Source organism: Zalophus californianus, chromosome 5 (assembly GCF_009762305.2).
Source record: "Zalophus californianus isolate mZalCal1 chromosome 5, mZalCal1.pri.v2, whole genome shotgun sequence".
NCBI lineage: Eukaryota > Metazoa > Chordata > Mammalia > Carnivora > Otariidae > Zalophus > Zalophus californianus.
In genome coordinates this window covers 29315059-29329653 of record NC_045599.1, presented here as the reverse complement: position 1 = coordinate 29329653, position 14595 = coordinate 29315059, and the positions used below count along the sequence as shown (strand labels likewise).

The window sequence follows — 14595 nt, the reverse complement described above, 5'->3', positions numbered from 1 at the left end:
GGAAAGCGAACTGAGGAGGTTCACCTAACTTTTACTGTCTATTTTAGCTATTTCAGATCCGAAAGAAATGGAAGGATAAATGATGAGTGAATTTTTCTAACCAAGATACACAGTAACATTTATTCAATAAAAACAGCTATGTGAAAAAGGCATGCTGACTGAGGGATCCGCAATATAGAGGGAAAGAAAGGGGAATGTAACCACGCAAACAATCAAAAATTAAATTTTAAAAACCTAAAAGGTATTATGTACCACCTTTGTGAAGGTTAAATTTTGTTAAATTGTCTCTTATGAGTTGTTCCGTATTCTTGCAATCCCAGGGTTCTTGCAATCTCAGGGTTCACCGCACAGGGAAAAAACAGCTACCAAAGAAGGAGTGTAAAAAAAAAAAAAAAAAAAAAAATTTGTACAAATTTGTAAATAATCCCTTACTTACTAAATTTGGAACACACAAATTTCCTAAGAGTATTCTGATCAATACGTGTGAAACTGTCACATTGTGTCTAGGTATTGTTTTCCTTACAACAGCCACTACCAGAGTGACATCTAGCAGAAACTTTCCCCTACTTGCAATGTCACTAAATTTACTAGGACTAAGGTTTTTGAGCCTTTTAGGTTTCAAATTAAAATTCAAAACTCACTCTGGGCAATTCGGGTACTCTAAGGAAATGCAAGTACTCTGGTTTTTAAGAACTTAAACAGCAACTCAAGCACCCTTTCCTCTCAACTTCTGTGAAGCCAAGCCACAACCTCCACCTACCCAGCATTTGTTGCTAGATAAGAACACTTTTGGTAGTGCCAGGCAACACGCATGATGTGACAAACCCAGCCAGACTTCAAAACTTTTTCCACAGAAAGATAAGGTAAACAAGATATACTTAGCACCACACCCATTTAAACGCACAAGCAGCCAGGAATGTTTTTCACCCCCTTCTAGACCTCCAGCTGGTCAGGAAACAATGTCTCTGCAATCAAGATAGTGATCTGGCCCAGGGTGTTCAGGCATTCCTCACCTCCAGGTTGGCCTACAGCTCCATTCTTCAATGCCATCAAAACCAGAATTGGAACATTTGTTAGGAATCGGGCACACGTCCAAATACCCGGGCTATCCTCGCCCCAGTTCTTTTTGCAACCGAAATCCGTTTTTGGCTACTGAGCATGCTCCAACTTAAGACAGGCGCCACATGGGAGTTTTCAAAGCTTAGGCTCCAAACTCCACGTAATAACAGCAGCTGAAAGGGGAAGAGAGGGAAAAGGGAGGGGGAAGGGGAAAGACCGGAATATGAATTTGAGTACTGATACTAAAGTGAAAGACCGGGCAGAGACCCAATATGATGAAGGCAAACAGGGACGGCTTGGCATTCTCCTTGCACCAATGCATAAGTTTACAAGAAAGAACAAGAAATCTTTGCAATGGTGAAAACTAGCACGGCAAGTGGCAGAAACCAGGTCTAACTACCAGCTGAGTGCAGTAGCAAGGCACAAGTGCCCAGAGTGTAATTCCCACCGATAAGCGTGGATCCTTATCTCTGAAACACAAAGCGACGGCGGCACGGATTCATCAAGCCACTGGACAGCTTTGCAGGGTAGCAGATCAGACGGCTCGACCCAGCACGGCGATCCTACCTGGGGTGTGACTGAGGGTGGTGCTTAGATGAGGTACAACAAACCGCTCCTCCCGACCCAAGCGGGGCCGGGAATCTCCCCCACCCCCACCCCACCCCACCCCACCCCACCCCCGCCCCGAGGGCGTCCGGAGCGCCTCCCTCCACAGTCCCGGCGGCAACTGCAGCGCAGGGACCAAGGCCAGCCTCGGGACGCCCCCGGCCGCAGTAAGGCCTCCGCCGCCGGACGGGACGCCCCATCCTCGGCCGCTCGAACCTCTGCAGGCCGGGACTCGGCCTACCTCCCGCCCCGCAGGCCCGGGCGGTTTCCGTTCCGCCCGCGGCCCAACGCCCCCGACTCGGCCCGACTCCAGCCACTGGGGCCTGAGGGCGAGCCGCGTCCCGGAAGAAGCTGCAGCCCCCGGCCCGGCTCGCCCGCCCCGGGGCCCCACACTCACTCACCCGCCGGCTGGACGCACTCCCCCGGCGCCGTCGCTGCGCTTCCCCTCAGTGCAACTTTATTAGCAGCTTGGCCGCGGGACACGCGCACGGCGCCCGCTCGCCCAGGACCCGGATGAGGGAGGGAAGGAGCCGGGGAGGACGCTGCCGGAGTCCGCGCATGCGCGCGAGAGGCCGAGTGACCGCTGCGGAGCCGGTCGGAAGGAAGCCCTGGCGCTCGGCTCCGTGTGGCCAAGCCTAGCTTCCGATTTGCCAGAGGCACTTGTGGCAATGGCCAGGCCCAGGCGTGGGAGTCGGTGAGCTCCCACCGCCACGATGGCCACTAGTAGTGTCCACTAACCAAAGCCAACCCACGTTGTAAGAAAATAAAACTATTGCCCTTGATGGGGACCACTGCGCATTTTCTCAATCATATAAAAACTGTAGAAAAATCTTCAGACACAAGTTTGCTACTTTTACTGATTTTTTTTGGGTAACTATATAACTCCGAGAGAATCCTCTCTTTATGAAAACTCGCTTCAAAACAAACTTCTGAGCAGCAATCCTAGAACCCCTTCTGTATGGTAATCTTGGAGTCTCTGCTCTTCCCCAACCAACCCCTCTGGCAGGGCCTGCACTTGGAGTTCCCCGAATTACGACTGTCCATGTATTGGGAGATCAACCCCAATTGTTCAAGATAACACACACCCTTCTGGACAGGTGAGGCCACTGAGGTGCCCAAAGTTCACCTGTAGGCTGGTATCCCTCCACTCCGCCTCCTGTGGCAAGAACCTAAGTCTCTTCCTTAGTGTTTGGGGATCTTCTTGCTCTTTTCCTTAAATTCCCCCAAAGCGTCAGCATTTCCCAGAATGTGGTAGTGGCACCACGTAGGGTGTCCAGTTTGAAGAGTACTAGTGAAGAAAACTTTTAAATAATTTTGTTCTCATTTTAAAAGTTCAACCCAGGTTTTCCAGTACTCCACGGTAGGTTTCCTTTTTCAGTCAATTACTCTAAGTAAAAATCAAAATTGGAGACATTTCCAAATCTTCTCCCTCATAGCCTAATTCTATCCATCATGAAATCTTATTAAATGTACCTTCAAAATATATGCCAAATCTGATTTCTCACTGCTTTCTATTATCACCACCACGGCCTGAGCCAGCGTCCTCTCACACAAATGGACAACTGCTCTTTTGCTCGGGGCTCCAGCAGTTTGTTCCCACAGTAAAAAAGACTAAGTAGATGTTGCACAAGTGTCTGCATGAGAGGTGGCCATTTCCAGTGGGACAGGGGAAGTGCAGTGGGCCAGGGTGTGCAGTGGGCCGGGGTGGGGAACCAGACAGTGCATATTCTGATCACAGGGGCAGCTGCTGATCTACTCCAGCCAACTGCCACCATGGGGAAATGAAATAAGGGCCAGTGTTGGCAGATCTTCTGATTTTTCAAAAACAGCTGGAAATCTGGATGTTAATGCAAAAAAAATCTCACTTTTATATGCTTAGCCACTTCTTTTCATTCTTTCTCACTTTTTCTCCCTTTCTCAGGCATTCAGGAGGCCAGTCCTATACAAGCCAAGCAAAACAAATCCATGGTCCTGATTTAGCCTATTGACCATTGGTGTGCAGTTTCAGGTCTACATCTTAAACCTCTTTACTACATCATAAATTTTGTGTAAGTAAAGTCTGTGTACTTTAACTCTTTGTCACACTCACTGATTATTTGTTGGTAATTCAGAAGTTTCCAGTCCTTGGAAGGCACATATTTTTGGAGCCTGCATGGGTTTACAACTCCCAGAAGTGCCCATAACCCTGCCTTGGAGGGTGCCTTTTTTTTTTTTTTTCCCAGAACTAAATGTTTGCAGAGTGTTTTGTTGAACATTATAAGACATAACAATTTGGTTTAAATATTTTGTGTACTAGAGCCATTCCATACTTCAAACAGCTAGTAAAATCCTCCCCCAAACCATTTGCTGTCTTGCAGTCACTGCATAATATGCAAGGAACAATTTGTGATCGCAGGATTCCTATGAATGCTCACATTGGTAATCGCAAAGCCAACAGTTTTGTTTCCTGAACTATGTGTTCATGTACTGATCAAAGCAACCAAAGACTCCAACCTCTCCAAGTTGCTCTGTGGGCTCAGCTTAGGTCTGAAGTTGGAAGAGATGATAACATAGAAGGAGGAAGAAAAACTTTAAGAGCACAAAAGATGCCTCCCAAAGAAGGGAGAAATTACCCAGACTCAAAGGATAGAGAAAAATCAGATCACTAAATGTCTAGATAGTCGAAAAGATCATCAAACAGTCAATGAACTGGCATGTCGGAGCCCTAGGAAAGGAGTAAGGAAGTTCCTGTTTTTGACAATCAAATGGATTCTAAAAACAAAGATAGAATGGGATGATCTGAACAAGTAGATATAGTTCTCCGTGGGACATCAAAAGAGATAAACTGATTTTTCAGTTTAGCATTCCCCCATGAGAATCAAATAAAAGCAGCTTCAATTCTCAATCTTACTTATTTGTAAAGAAACCTATTTCTGGATAATATAGGCCAGTGCCTCTCAATGAGGGGTGACTGTGCCCTCCTCCTGGGGAACATTTGGCAATGTTTGAAAATAACTGTGACTGTCACATCTAGGAGGGTGGTGCTAATAGCATCTACTGGGTAGAGGCCGGAGAAGCTGCTAAATACTCTGCAATATACAGGACAGCCTCCTTCTACCAAGAATTATCTAGCCCAAAATGTCAATTGTGCTGAGGTCGAGAAACCCTGTTTGAAGTCCCAAATAGGCTTTCCTTAATTGAGTTGATGTTTAGGGGAAAAGTGAGCCTTTTCTTTGGATTTTTCCAAAAATAAATAAAAATAATTGTTTTAGTTATTCATTAGGTAGAACAAATCAGCCTTAATGTTTAGCCCTACTCCCACCTTGAATTTTCCAGAACCAAAGAGAAGGTAATTTTCAGGAAAGATGGGACCATATAAGGAACACGAAGAACTGGAATAATTAACTCAGTCTTCCCATATTCTTAATTTTTAATTTAAAATTTAGGTTAATTGAGGCAAATTGGTGTTGGTGTCAGTATCCTTAATAAATATGTCAATTCCATTTTTTGCTATAGCTTTGAAGATTCTCCCTTAACAGCCAGTGCACACCCAGTAGAACTGGAAGAATGTGATGACATCTGGACAAGTCACCCAGTGTGGAAGGATCGGTGAATGACCACAGAGATCCATCCATAAAAGGTCCTACCTAGTAGTCACCTCAAAGACTCCCACTTCCTGAGACAGTCATGGCAAGTGGAATGAGAAGAAGAAATGTCTGAGTTTGAATGACTCCTCTGGACAGTGTCTTAGAAACAATAAAGCTGACTTCCCAAGTTCTAAACCTTCTGTATATGTTCTTAAGTTGACAGACGAGCCCCACCTCCAATCTTAATATTAGAAACAGTGCAGGAGGCAGAGCTAAATGGAGAAAAGTGTGAGAAGAGTGAGATCCCAAAGAAATGGTATACAAAAATCTGAGAAAGCGTTCCTGGGTGGCTCAGCCCATTAAGCGGACGCTTAATTTCAGCTCAGGTCATGATCTCATGGGTTGTGGGGTTGAGCCCCACATCGGGCTCCTCATTCAGCGCAGTCTCCTTATCCCTCTCCCTCTGCTCCTCCCCTGCTCATGCTCTTTCTCTCTCAAATAAATAAATAAAATCTTAAAAAAAAAAAAACTGACAGAAAGAAAAATCATTATGTTAAAATTTTCCAAAGAAACTTCATGTTACTGTTTAACAGAATGAGCCACAAGGTTCTGTGCAAACCAGAGAATACACTAAAGTGACTTTATTCGATATTTGAAAGGGTTTTTTTTTCCCCCAGTAAAATCTGAGTGTTCTGGCGTGAAATGATCCCTTAATATTCCACAGACCCTTTATTTTCATAACTCAGATGTCGAGAGCTTTATGTATTAAAAAAAAAAAAAAGGAAACATAAAATAAAAGAATGACAGCTGCCTCTCCTGGAGGCTCAGGACTCTCTAGGCCATGGACCCCTTGAAGCTTCAGGGACGGATATGAGAGACCCTGTGACCACCCCCACCCCCCAGCGAATATGTACATTTTTGTGTATGTACCTATGTACACATTTTCTGCAGAAAAAAAATCCAAAGCTTTCAACAGCTGCTCAAAGGTTTGCCTGACCCCCCTAATGTTTGCAAATGCTTAAAGCAGTGGTGACTTTCCGTGTGGTGTAAATTTAATGTGTCCATTTTAAGTTCTCTTCTCTTCTCTTTTTCAGAGCAACATAATTGGGAGATCCCTCTGGAGGGAGGGCTGTTTGATGCAGAATGGAGGAACCTGGCTTGCCTGTCTGCGGCCATCTGCTACATTAAAGAAGGCCTCCTATGGCTGGAATCCAAAACACAAAATTAAAAGGGTTGCTTGCACCCAGAGTCATAAAACAAAGAGGCTTTCTAAAGCAGGACTTGAAGCGAACGCTCATTTCTTCCTGACTTAAACAGCATCTGTGCCTCCTGACGGCAAACACCCTCCAAGTTAACTCAACTGAGCTCCCAGTCCTACATGCTCAGTTTTCATCCTCAGAGACATGGTCTCAGATGAGCCAGACCACATGTGCACTCTGCCACAAATCCAGAGCAGCAAGTGAAAATCTGGGAATGCTATGGAACTGGGGAGAGGGGAAGGAGACAGAAGTTCACATTCTCTAGAATGCCTTTGAAGTGTATAAAATCTTGGGCACCAGAACTCTTGAAGCCAGACTTCCTGATTTGAACACCGTCTCCCTTACTCCCTGTGTGACCTTGCCCAAGTTCCTTAGCCAATCTATGCCTTAGTCTCCTCATCTGTAAAATGGGGATTACAGTAGGATCCAATTAACAGAATTATTATGGGGATTAAATGAATAGAAACTTGACAGACACTTAGAACAGTACCTGGCACATAGTTAAGTGCAATAGAAGGCATGTGTTTTCACCGATACACCAGCAACCTCTACAACAGCCTTAGCAAATTCATTTGTTACATAAAACGTGCATGCATTTTACCCAACAGTAGACCCTCTTCTCTTCTTACTTTAATAGACGATTTCATTCCTCCTCAAGCCTATGGTACTATCTGTTGCAGACAGTTCCCGAATTTCCGTTTCCATCTTGGGCTTGGCTGACGAGCTCCGGGTCCTTGAACTCCCCTCAATGTCTCTACTGGTCTGTAGAATTGTGGATTTTGTCTGCCTGCCATACTCTCCAAACCCCTTTCTCCTGCTTCCTTTGTGCAACCATTCCTCTTCAGTATTAAGCATGGTCCCAGACACCCCTCCCCAGAGATGGGCACAGGACCCAGGAGGGTTATCGTAGTTTCCCCCTAGCCAGGCCACCATGATTGGTTCATAGACAGGCATATGACCCAAGGAAAGTCACATGTATTATCTCTTAGACTGATGTATGGATGTTGAGAGAGGGAAATCCTCCTCCTTACTGTTGCTGCTAAGCTAAGGGTGAGTCTGAGGCTGCCAGGGGCCATCTAGCCACCATGTAGAGGGCGTCTGCTTGGCAATGAAGCCAAGAGAGTGAAGTATGGCTGAGATACAGAGGAGAAGCCATGACAAAGACCACTGATCTGGCTGTGCCTCAATATCTAAAAATATTCCTTAGACTTCCCAGTGACATGAGCCTATACAGTCTGCTTTTGTTTTAAGCTGGTTACACTTCCACCGCTTGTAACCTCTGCCCTTGGTAGTCCTGCTGGATTTATCAGGTGCAAATGTGAACTCCTGATCCTTGTCATTCTTCCTTCCCAGCCTGGTGCTGCTCTAATCTCCCCCGCATCAATACGTGGCAGCTCCATCTACATAGTTGCTCATACCGGGCAGTCATCTGTGGTAGACTGGATTATTGTCCCAAATCGTCACTCCTTCCCTGTTGTGGAATTATACATCTGTGCTCTTTGCCACGTGACTTTGCACTAACATTCTCTAGGGAAGGTGGAATATACTTACTTCTTTGTCCCTTTGATGTTGGCTTTGGGCAGTAGATATGACATGAACATCATCTTGGGATGTGCTTGATAGTGACTTGCTATTCTGTGCTTTTGCCATCTATCATTGAAAAAATAGACCCCAGGTAGCCATTAGTCCACGGGGGATGAAAATACGGATATAGCAGAGCTGATCCCAACCCATGGCCTAGAGCCTAGCTCACCAGACCTGCAGCCTGATGCACAGCCACCCAAGCTGATTCATAGACCCATGAGTGAAAAATTAATGTTTGCTATTTTATACCACTGAGATCCTGGGGTTGTTTGTTATGCAGCAATAGCCAGCTAAAACATTCTTCACTTACCCCTACCTCTCATCCTCATTTATTTATTCATATATTCACTCCCTTATTCAATAACATGACAAATATTTATGGAGCACCCACTATGTATTAAGCATATTTTTGGGCACCAGGGAAAATACATTAAACAAAACAGACAAAAATCCCAGCTTTAACAGAATATGAAAGGTATTTTTTAAATATGAAAAGTAAAATTTAGTGTGTCACCTGGTAATAACTACTTAGTAAAAAAAATAAAGTCATAAATGGGGGATGGAGTGTGTGCCAGGATGAGGAGGGGTGATCACTGCCGTGTTGATGGCATAGTCAGGGTTAAATAGGGTTGCCCTTCCACTTCCAATCCATTTCTACCTTCAAACCATCTCTAAAATCTCTCCACTTCTCTCCACGTCTACTATCTCCAGACAGCCAGGTCCAGTCACTACCATCTCTCCCCAGACTCTCTTCTGCTTCCACCTGCCTTGCTCCAGCCCCTTGACCACCCAACAGTTATTACACGGTGAAAATGTAAATCAGGTTATAATCACTCTGGAATTAAACTCTTCAAGTTCTTCGAAAGTCTTCCCATGGCATTTAGCGTGAAATTCAAACTCTCTACCACGGCCCTGCCCTGACCAATACCGTCCCTGCCATCACCAACATTCCCGCACATGCCCTGTACACACTGGCCTTCTTTCTGTTCCTCACGCGTCACAAGCTCTTCCTTAACTTCAGGTTTTGTACACGCAGTTCCCTCTGCTTATTCTTGCTCTTCACCTTGGACAGCTCTGAAATGCTTTGTCTACCACTCCCCACCTGTCTCACTCGCTCTCATCAGCCTTGGGTCTCAGCTTGAAGGTCAGTTTCTCACAAGTCTTCCCTGGCCACCTCTGCTCCGCTGAACCTCACTGCCCCATCTAGATTGGCTCCCCCCATTATAGACCTCCCAAGTATCTAGCTCTTGCCCTCTTTTCACATATCATGATTTGATCAAAGTCTATCGTCCCCCCTGGAGTTAAATCTCCTTCACAACAGAATCCTCAACACCTAGATCAGTGCCTGGACTGCTATAGGCCCTCAATAAGGAGTCACTGAATTTTCTGCTTCAATTTTGGATTTATGCTTGCTTCGAATAAAAGCACTTTGTTTCCATTTAATCTTTTTTAAAGTTCTTAATCAAATTTTACTGTGTAATAAGGTGTCATTCCCCTTATCTCCCAAACAGAAACTCAGCCCTTAGATTTAACATTTTTGCATTCGCTTATGCATTCAACTTAAATATTTATGTAGTACCTACTATGTGCCTGGCAGTGTGCCCACTAGTGGGCTACAAAGATGACTGCCCTATTGAATCTCACAGTGTCCTGAGGGAGGTTTGCTTCTTTTCTGTGTCCAAGATCCTTGAACACTTGACAGAAGAGTCAGAAACTAGAAAATCAATATCTGTCATTTCAAAGGAGTAAAGCCCAAGTATTCTCAGGGGAAGACATTCTTCAGAACTTTGAGGAGCCCCTCGTTTTATAAAAAGCTCCCACAAGGAATAGACCAATTATGCCAATGTCAAACAAAGATTACGTTCTGAACAGGAGTATTTAGCACTAAAGTTTAAACGATCCGGGACACTCATTGGAAGGGTTGTTACAGGAAGAGCTACGTCCCTTTAGACTGTATTTCCTGAGATGTTTCATTCCTAGGTATGAATCTTTAAAAAAAAATGGCTTACAGTTTTATAAAAATAATGCATGTTTATTGGCAAAGTTCAAATCATAGAGAAAAGGCAAAAGAAAGTAAAAATCACTTGAAATCACACATGTAACATCTTGCCAGATATCATTCCATGTGTATAATAATAGCTATTATTGATCATTGATGTACTTTATGCTAAGTACAGAGCAATGTGCTTTACATGTTTTATTAAATGCCACACTAACCTCACAATGGAGTTACCATTGCTAACTTTATGATCCTCTTTTTTTTATAAATGGAGAAACTAAGGATGGGGATGCACATATTTCTACAATCTCCTTGGGCTTACAAGGCCCAGAAATGTTTCTAACCTTGGAGGGTGCCTTTTTTTAAGAATTGGCGTTTGCAACTGCTTTGCTGATCATGGAAGGCTATCCCAGAATGTGGTTAAAATATTTCATACACTAAGCTCATTCCTCACTTCGTGCACTCCGTAAGATCTTGCATTCTCTGCTTCCACACCCCAGCCTCTTCCATCTTCTCCCACCACCCCCTGTATGGCTCTTCTTTCCCATCAGCGAACTGGCCTCTTTGCTGTCCCTCCTACTCCCAATCTGCCATACACTCCATCAATACACCTTTGCTTTCAAGGAACCTCTGTAGGAATGTCCCCTCCTGCAGCCTGCCCCGACCTCAAGGATCTTTCCTGGACGCATGGCATCGTGGGAGGAGCATAAGAAGGAAAAGAGATGCACAATGTAGAGATGGTAAGGGATGAGGGGCCTCCCGGGCACTTTCCAGATAAGGAAGAAGAGGCTCAAGAGAAGTGAAATCAATTCCTGAGTGTATACAGATAGTCGGTGATGGAACTAGAATTCAAATCCAATGAGTCTGACGCCCAAACTCCTGCTCTAACCACTATGCATACCGCCTGCTCTCCGGAGTCCCACTCACTGAGATAGTCTAAACTTCTGCACCCCGACAAAACAGTTCTTATGAGCCCTCCGATAACAGTCAGGGAACCACGGTACTTGGCGAACTGAGCCAGAAAAACAATAGGTTACTGAGTAAGAGAAGGAACGAGTGAATGAACGTGTCAATGCACACAACTGCCATTTCTAAAGTGAATGTGTGTCATTTGGTGATGGTGAAGTCACACAGAGCAAGTAGGCCATAAAACTTTGTATTTATTCTAACAGTCAGGTAAGGACCCTGAGCAAGCTCAAAAGGCCTGGGATGAATGGAGGTACTGTTCCAACATGTTTATCTTGAAGTGTAGTGAAACCTATTCATTCTATTTGTGTAATGACTAATGCCTCTGTGGATGTATCATTTACAATATGATGGCATTGCTAATGTGCCACATTAAAGGTGATTTGAACTGATGAATCAAATCAGTTAAGTTTCTCTAAGTCAACTCTAGCTACCCAAGTCCTATGGTGTAAAGTTCCCAGTGCAGAGAGCAGCCAGGCAGGCTGTTCTCATCAGTGTTACTTCCAAAAACTTCTTTTTATAAGAGCACTATCACACAATGCACCAAAACCTAGCGTTCCAACATTTCAAAAATGAAATAAGAAGTCAACACAGAGTCGCCTGCCCCAAATGTGTCACAGATGGAATAGTAGGAGGCCCCTGCCAGATCATGCTGTCAGAAATTAGAATTTTTATGAGGTCTGAGCTCCAGTGTGGTTCTGGCTGTGATGTCTCGGAGGTCTTAGCAAAAACCATCTGGGGGCTGCTACTGGTTTTCAGAACCACAGGAAAGAACCTCATATAGGTTAAGGTATTTATTTTACTTGCTTATGATTGCTGGATGAGTTTCTCTTATCTGCCAGGGACCACAATGATAAGGAAAATTTATTTATTCATTCCTATTTTACATTCCTCCATTTACTCTATTTACTCAAAGAGACAGATGTCGGTGGAAAAGAACACCCACCTCTCTCCTTGAAACTCTTTCCCGGTCTCTTCCTGCAGTTAGGTCTCTATTCCAATCTCTGGCTTCATGACTCAAATCTGATTCATTTATTCACTCAGCCAATATTTATCGAGTGCTGGCTCTGTGTCAGGCCTTGGGCTCCACACTGGGAATGCCTAAGAGTGCAAAACCAGGCAGGACCTCTGCCCACAGGGAATACAGTGAAGCCAGGAAGGCAGACATAAATCCTCCATCTAGAATCTGCATGCTTACGATGATCCCCAAACACCCCCTTTCTTCTTTTGATCGGCATTGGCTGAGCTCAACTTTTTAAACTACATGGCTTTTTTCCCTTCCTCTACTCATCTCATCAGCACATGGCAGGAAATTCATTTTAAGGCCCATCAGCAACCTCATGGAAAGAGAAAGACTCACGCCTCGCTTGCTTTCATTGTTTTTGCAACATGGACAGAGCCAAAAACAAACTGGAGTCACCAAAGGCCCCCAGACCCCCAAGCAGCCACCCCTGCATTGGCTCCCGAGGGAGTTAGCAGCTGGGATGCGGGGACTAGTGCTGATTCATGGACAGGCCAGGTCTTCACCGGGCTGCCGGAGTGCACCTTAAGGACCCAACAGTTCTGGAGCTGCTAGGGTACCCGAAACAATTTCATCAGTAGGCTAATGCCCCATAGCTACATGGCCAAACAGACACTAGACATGGGTTTTGGGGCAGAATGGTTTCTAGCAGCTACCTTTGGAGATTCTTAGCAGCCTTAAGGAGGAACCAAAAGGGTCACATTTTTTTCCTGCACAGCACGTAATGAGAACAAACACACAGCAACAAACCCATTCCTCATTCTCACACTTGGGTTATTCTTACTCCTTGAAATTGGAAGAAAGCGCTGAACAGGAGCTACCTGAGGGTAGGGGAGGCAAGCATATGTGGCAAAAAAAAAAAATGTGGTTTCATTGGCAAGGAAGTCACATTGGTCCCTGGGCTACCAAAAGTGGGCTGTCCGGCAGACTTCTAGAACAATACTCAGGGTGCAGTGAGGGATCCAGCCACCCCTAGGGTGACCCTCCTCCTCTTTATGCACTTTTCCAGAATTCCTGACCGTTAGACTTCTCAAGAGACACTTCCAAGTTTGCCACCATCCAAAATGAATTCTACTGGTCGATTTCATCCTGAGCCTCTTCCAGAACGATTGGCATTTCTCATGGCAGCTGCAGGTTGGCAAGGACTCCAGTCCCCTCATCTGGGCAGTCGTGGCAAGAGCTGTAGGGCTGCTGCCACTCCAACCACATGGCCCATGTCACAGCCACTTCTCCAGGAGCGAAGCAGCTCAGGTTGCTTTCCCAACAAGCTTGCTGTGGGCATGGCAGACACACTGTGCTTTCTGTATGCCAGCCCAGCATACAGGGTGAGGGCCGGGGCATCTGCTCAGTCTGGGTAGCTTCCCCCACGCAAGGCACATATTGATTTGTTTTCTCCATGCAAGTATTTGTATACTTTCACTAATAAGCTGCTCTGCGCAGGCTGTGACAGACGCGAGACACAACATAGAGCAGAAACAGACCCAGTCCTTGCCCATGCAAAGTACATAACCTAGTAGGAAGGACAAGTAGGAATCACGTGCCCATGCTGTGTGTTAAGTGAGGGTGACATTTGGGTGGTGTTGAGGGTGAGGAAGCCTTCAAGGCAAGTGTGAAGATGCCAAGGTGGGAAAACCAAGGCCGGACAGAGAAAGCAAGCACAGATGGACCTGGAGACAGGCAGAGGACAGCCCGGGGCTTTGTGTTTTTTGTTTGTTTGATTGTTTGTTTAAATACGTCTAATAATATTTTCATTTTTTTATTATGTTCAGTTAGCCACTGTATAGTACATCATTAGTTTTTGATGTAGTTTTCAGTGATTCATTAGTTGCATATAACACCCATTGCTCATCACAACACGTGCCCTCCTTAATGCCCATCACCCGGCTACCCCAGCCTCCTACCCCCTTCCCCTCTGAAACCCTCAGATTGTTTCCTGGAGTACAGAGTTTTTCATGGTTCATCTCCCCCTCCGATGTCCCCCCCTTCCTTTCTCCCTTCCTTCTCCTAATGTCCTCCCTGCTATTCCTGATGTTCCACAAACAAGTGAAACCATATAATTGACTTTCTCTGCTTGACTTATTTCACTTAGCATCATCCCCTCCGGTCCCATCCATGTCAGTGCAAATAGTGGGTATTCCTCCTTTCCTATGGCTGAGTAATATTCCACTGTATATATGGACCACACCTTCTTTATCCATTCGTCTGTTGAAGGGCATCTCAGCTCCTTCCACAGTTTGGCTATTGTGGACATTGCCGCTATGAACATTGGGGTGCATGTGCTCCTTCTTTTCACTACATCTGTGTCTTTGGGGGTAAATACCCAGTAGTGCAATTGCTGGGTCGTAGGGTGGGAAGGCAAGCTGGTACAGCCACTCTGGAAAACAGTACGGAGGCTCCTCAAGATATTAAAAATAGAGCCCAGGGCTTTGTAGGCCACGGCTAGTGTTTGGCCGTATCCTAACTGTGCATCACATGTCCGAGCTGGGCCTCGGGACTGGACAGCTGCCTTCCCGGTGAGGAGGAAGGCTGGTGGTA

The 14595-nt window shown here is 45.3% G+C and overlaps 1 protein-coding gene across 2 annotated transcripts in view; it reads right to left on the bottom strand.

Annotated features, from left to right (window-relative positions):
• SMAD5 (SMAD family member 5) overlaps positions 1-2199 on the bottom strand; it is a 58411-nt gene extending 56212 nt beyond the window's left edge. The window contains exons 1-2 of one of the 2 annotated variants that reach the window (XM_035727634.1): positions 2067-2199; positions 1014-1232 (exon numbers count right to left, since the gene is read on the bottom strand). The gene's annotated coding sequence lies outside the window, so the exon portion shown is untranslated. The remainder of the gene's footprint in view (positions 1-1013; positions 1233-2066) is intronic. The other variant, XM_027605361.2, reaches the window with a different exon arrangement.
• Between the last annotated feature and the right edge of the window lie 12396 nt (positions 2200-14595).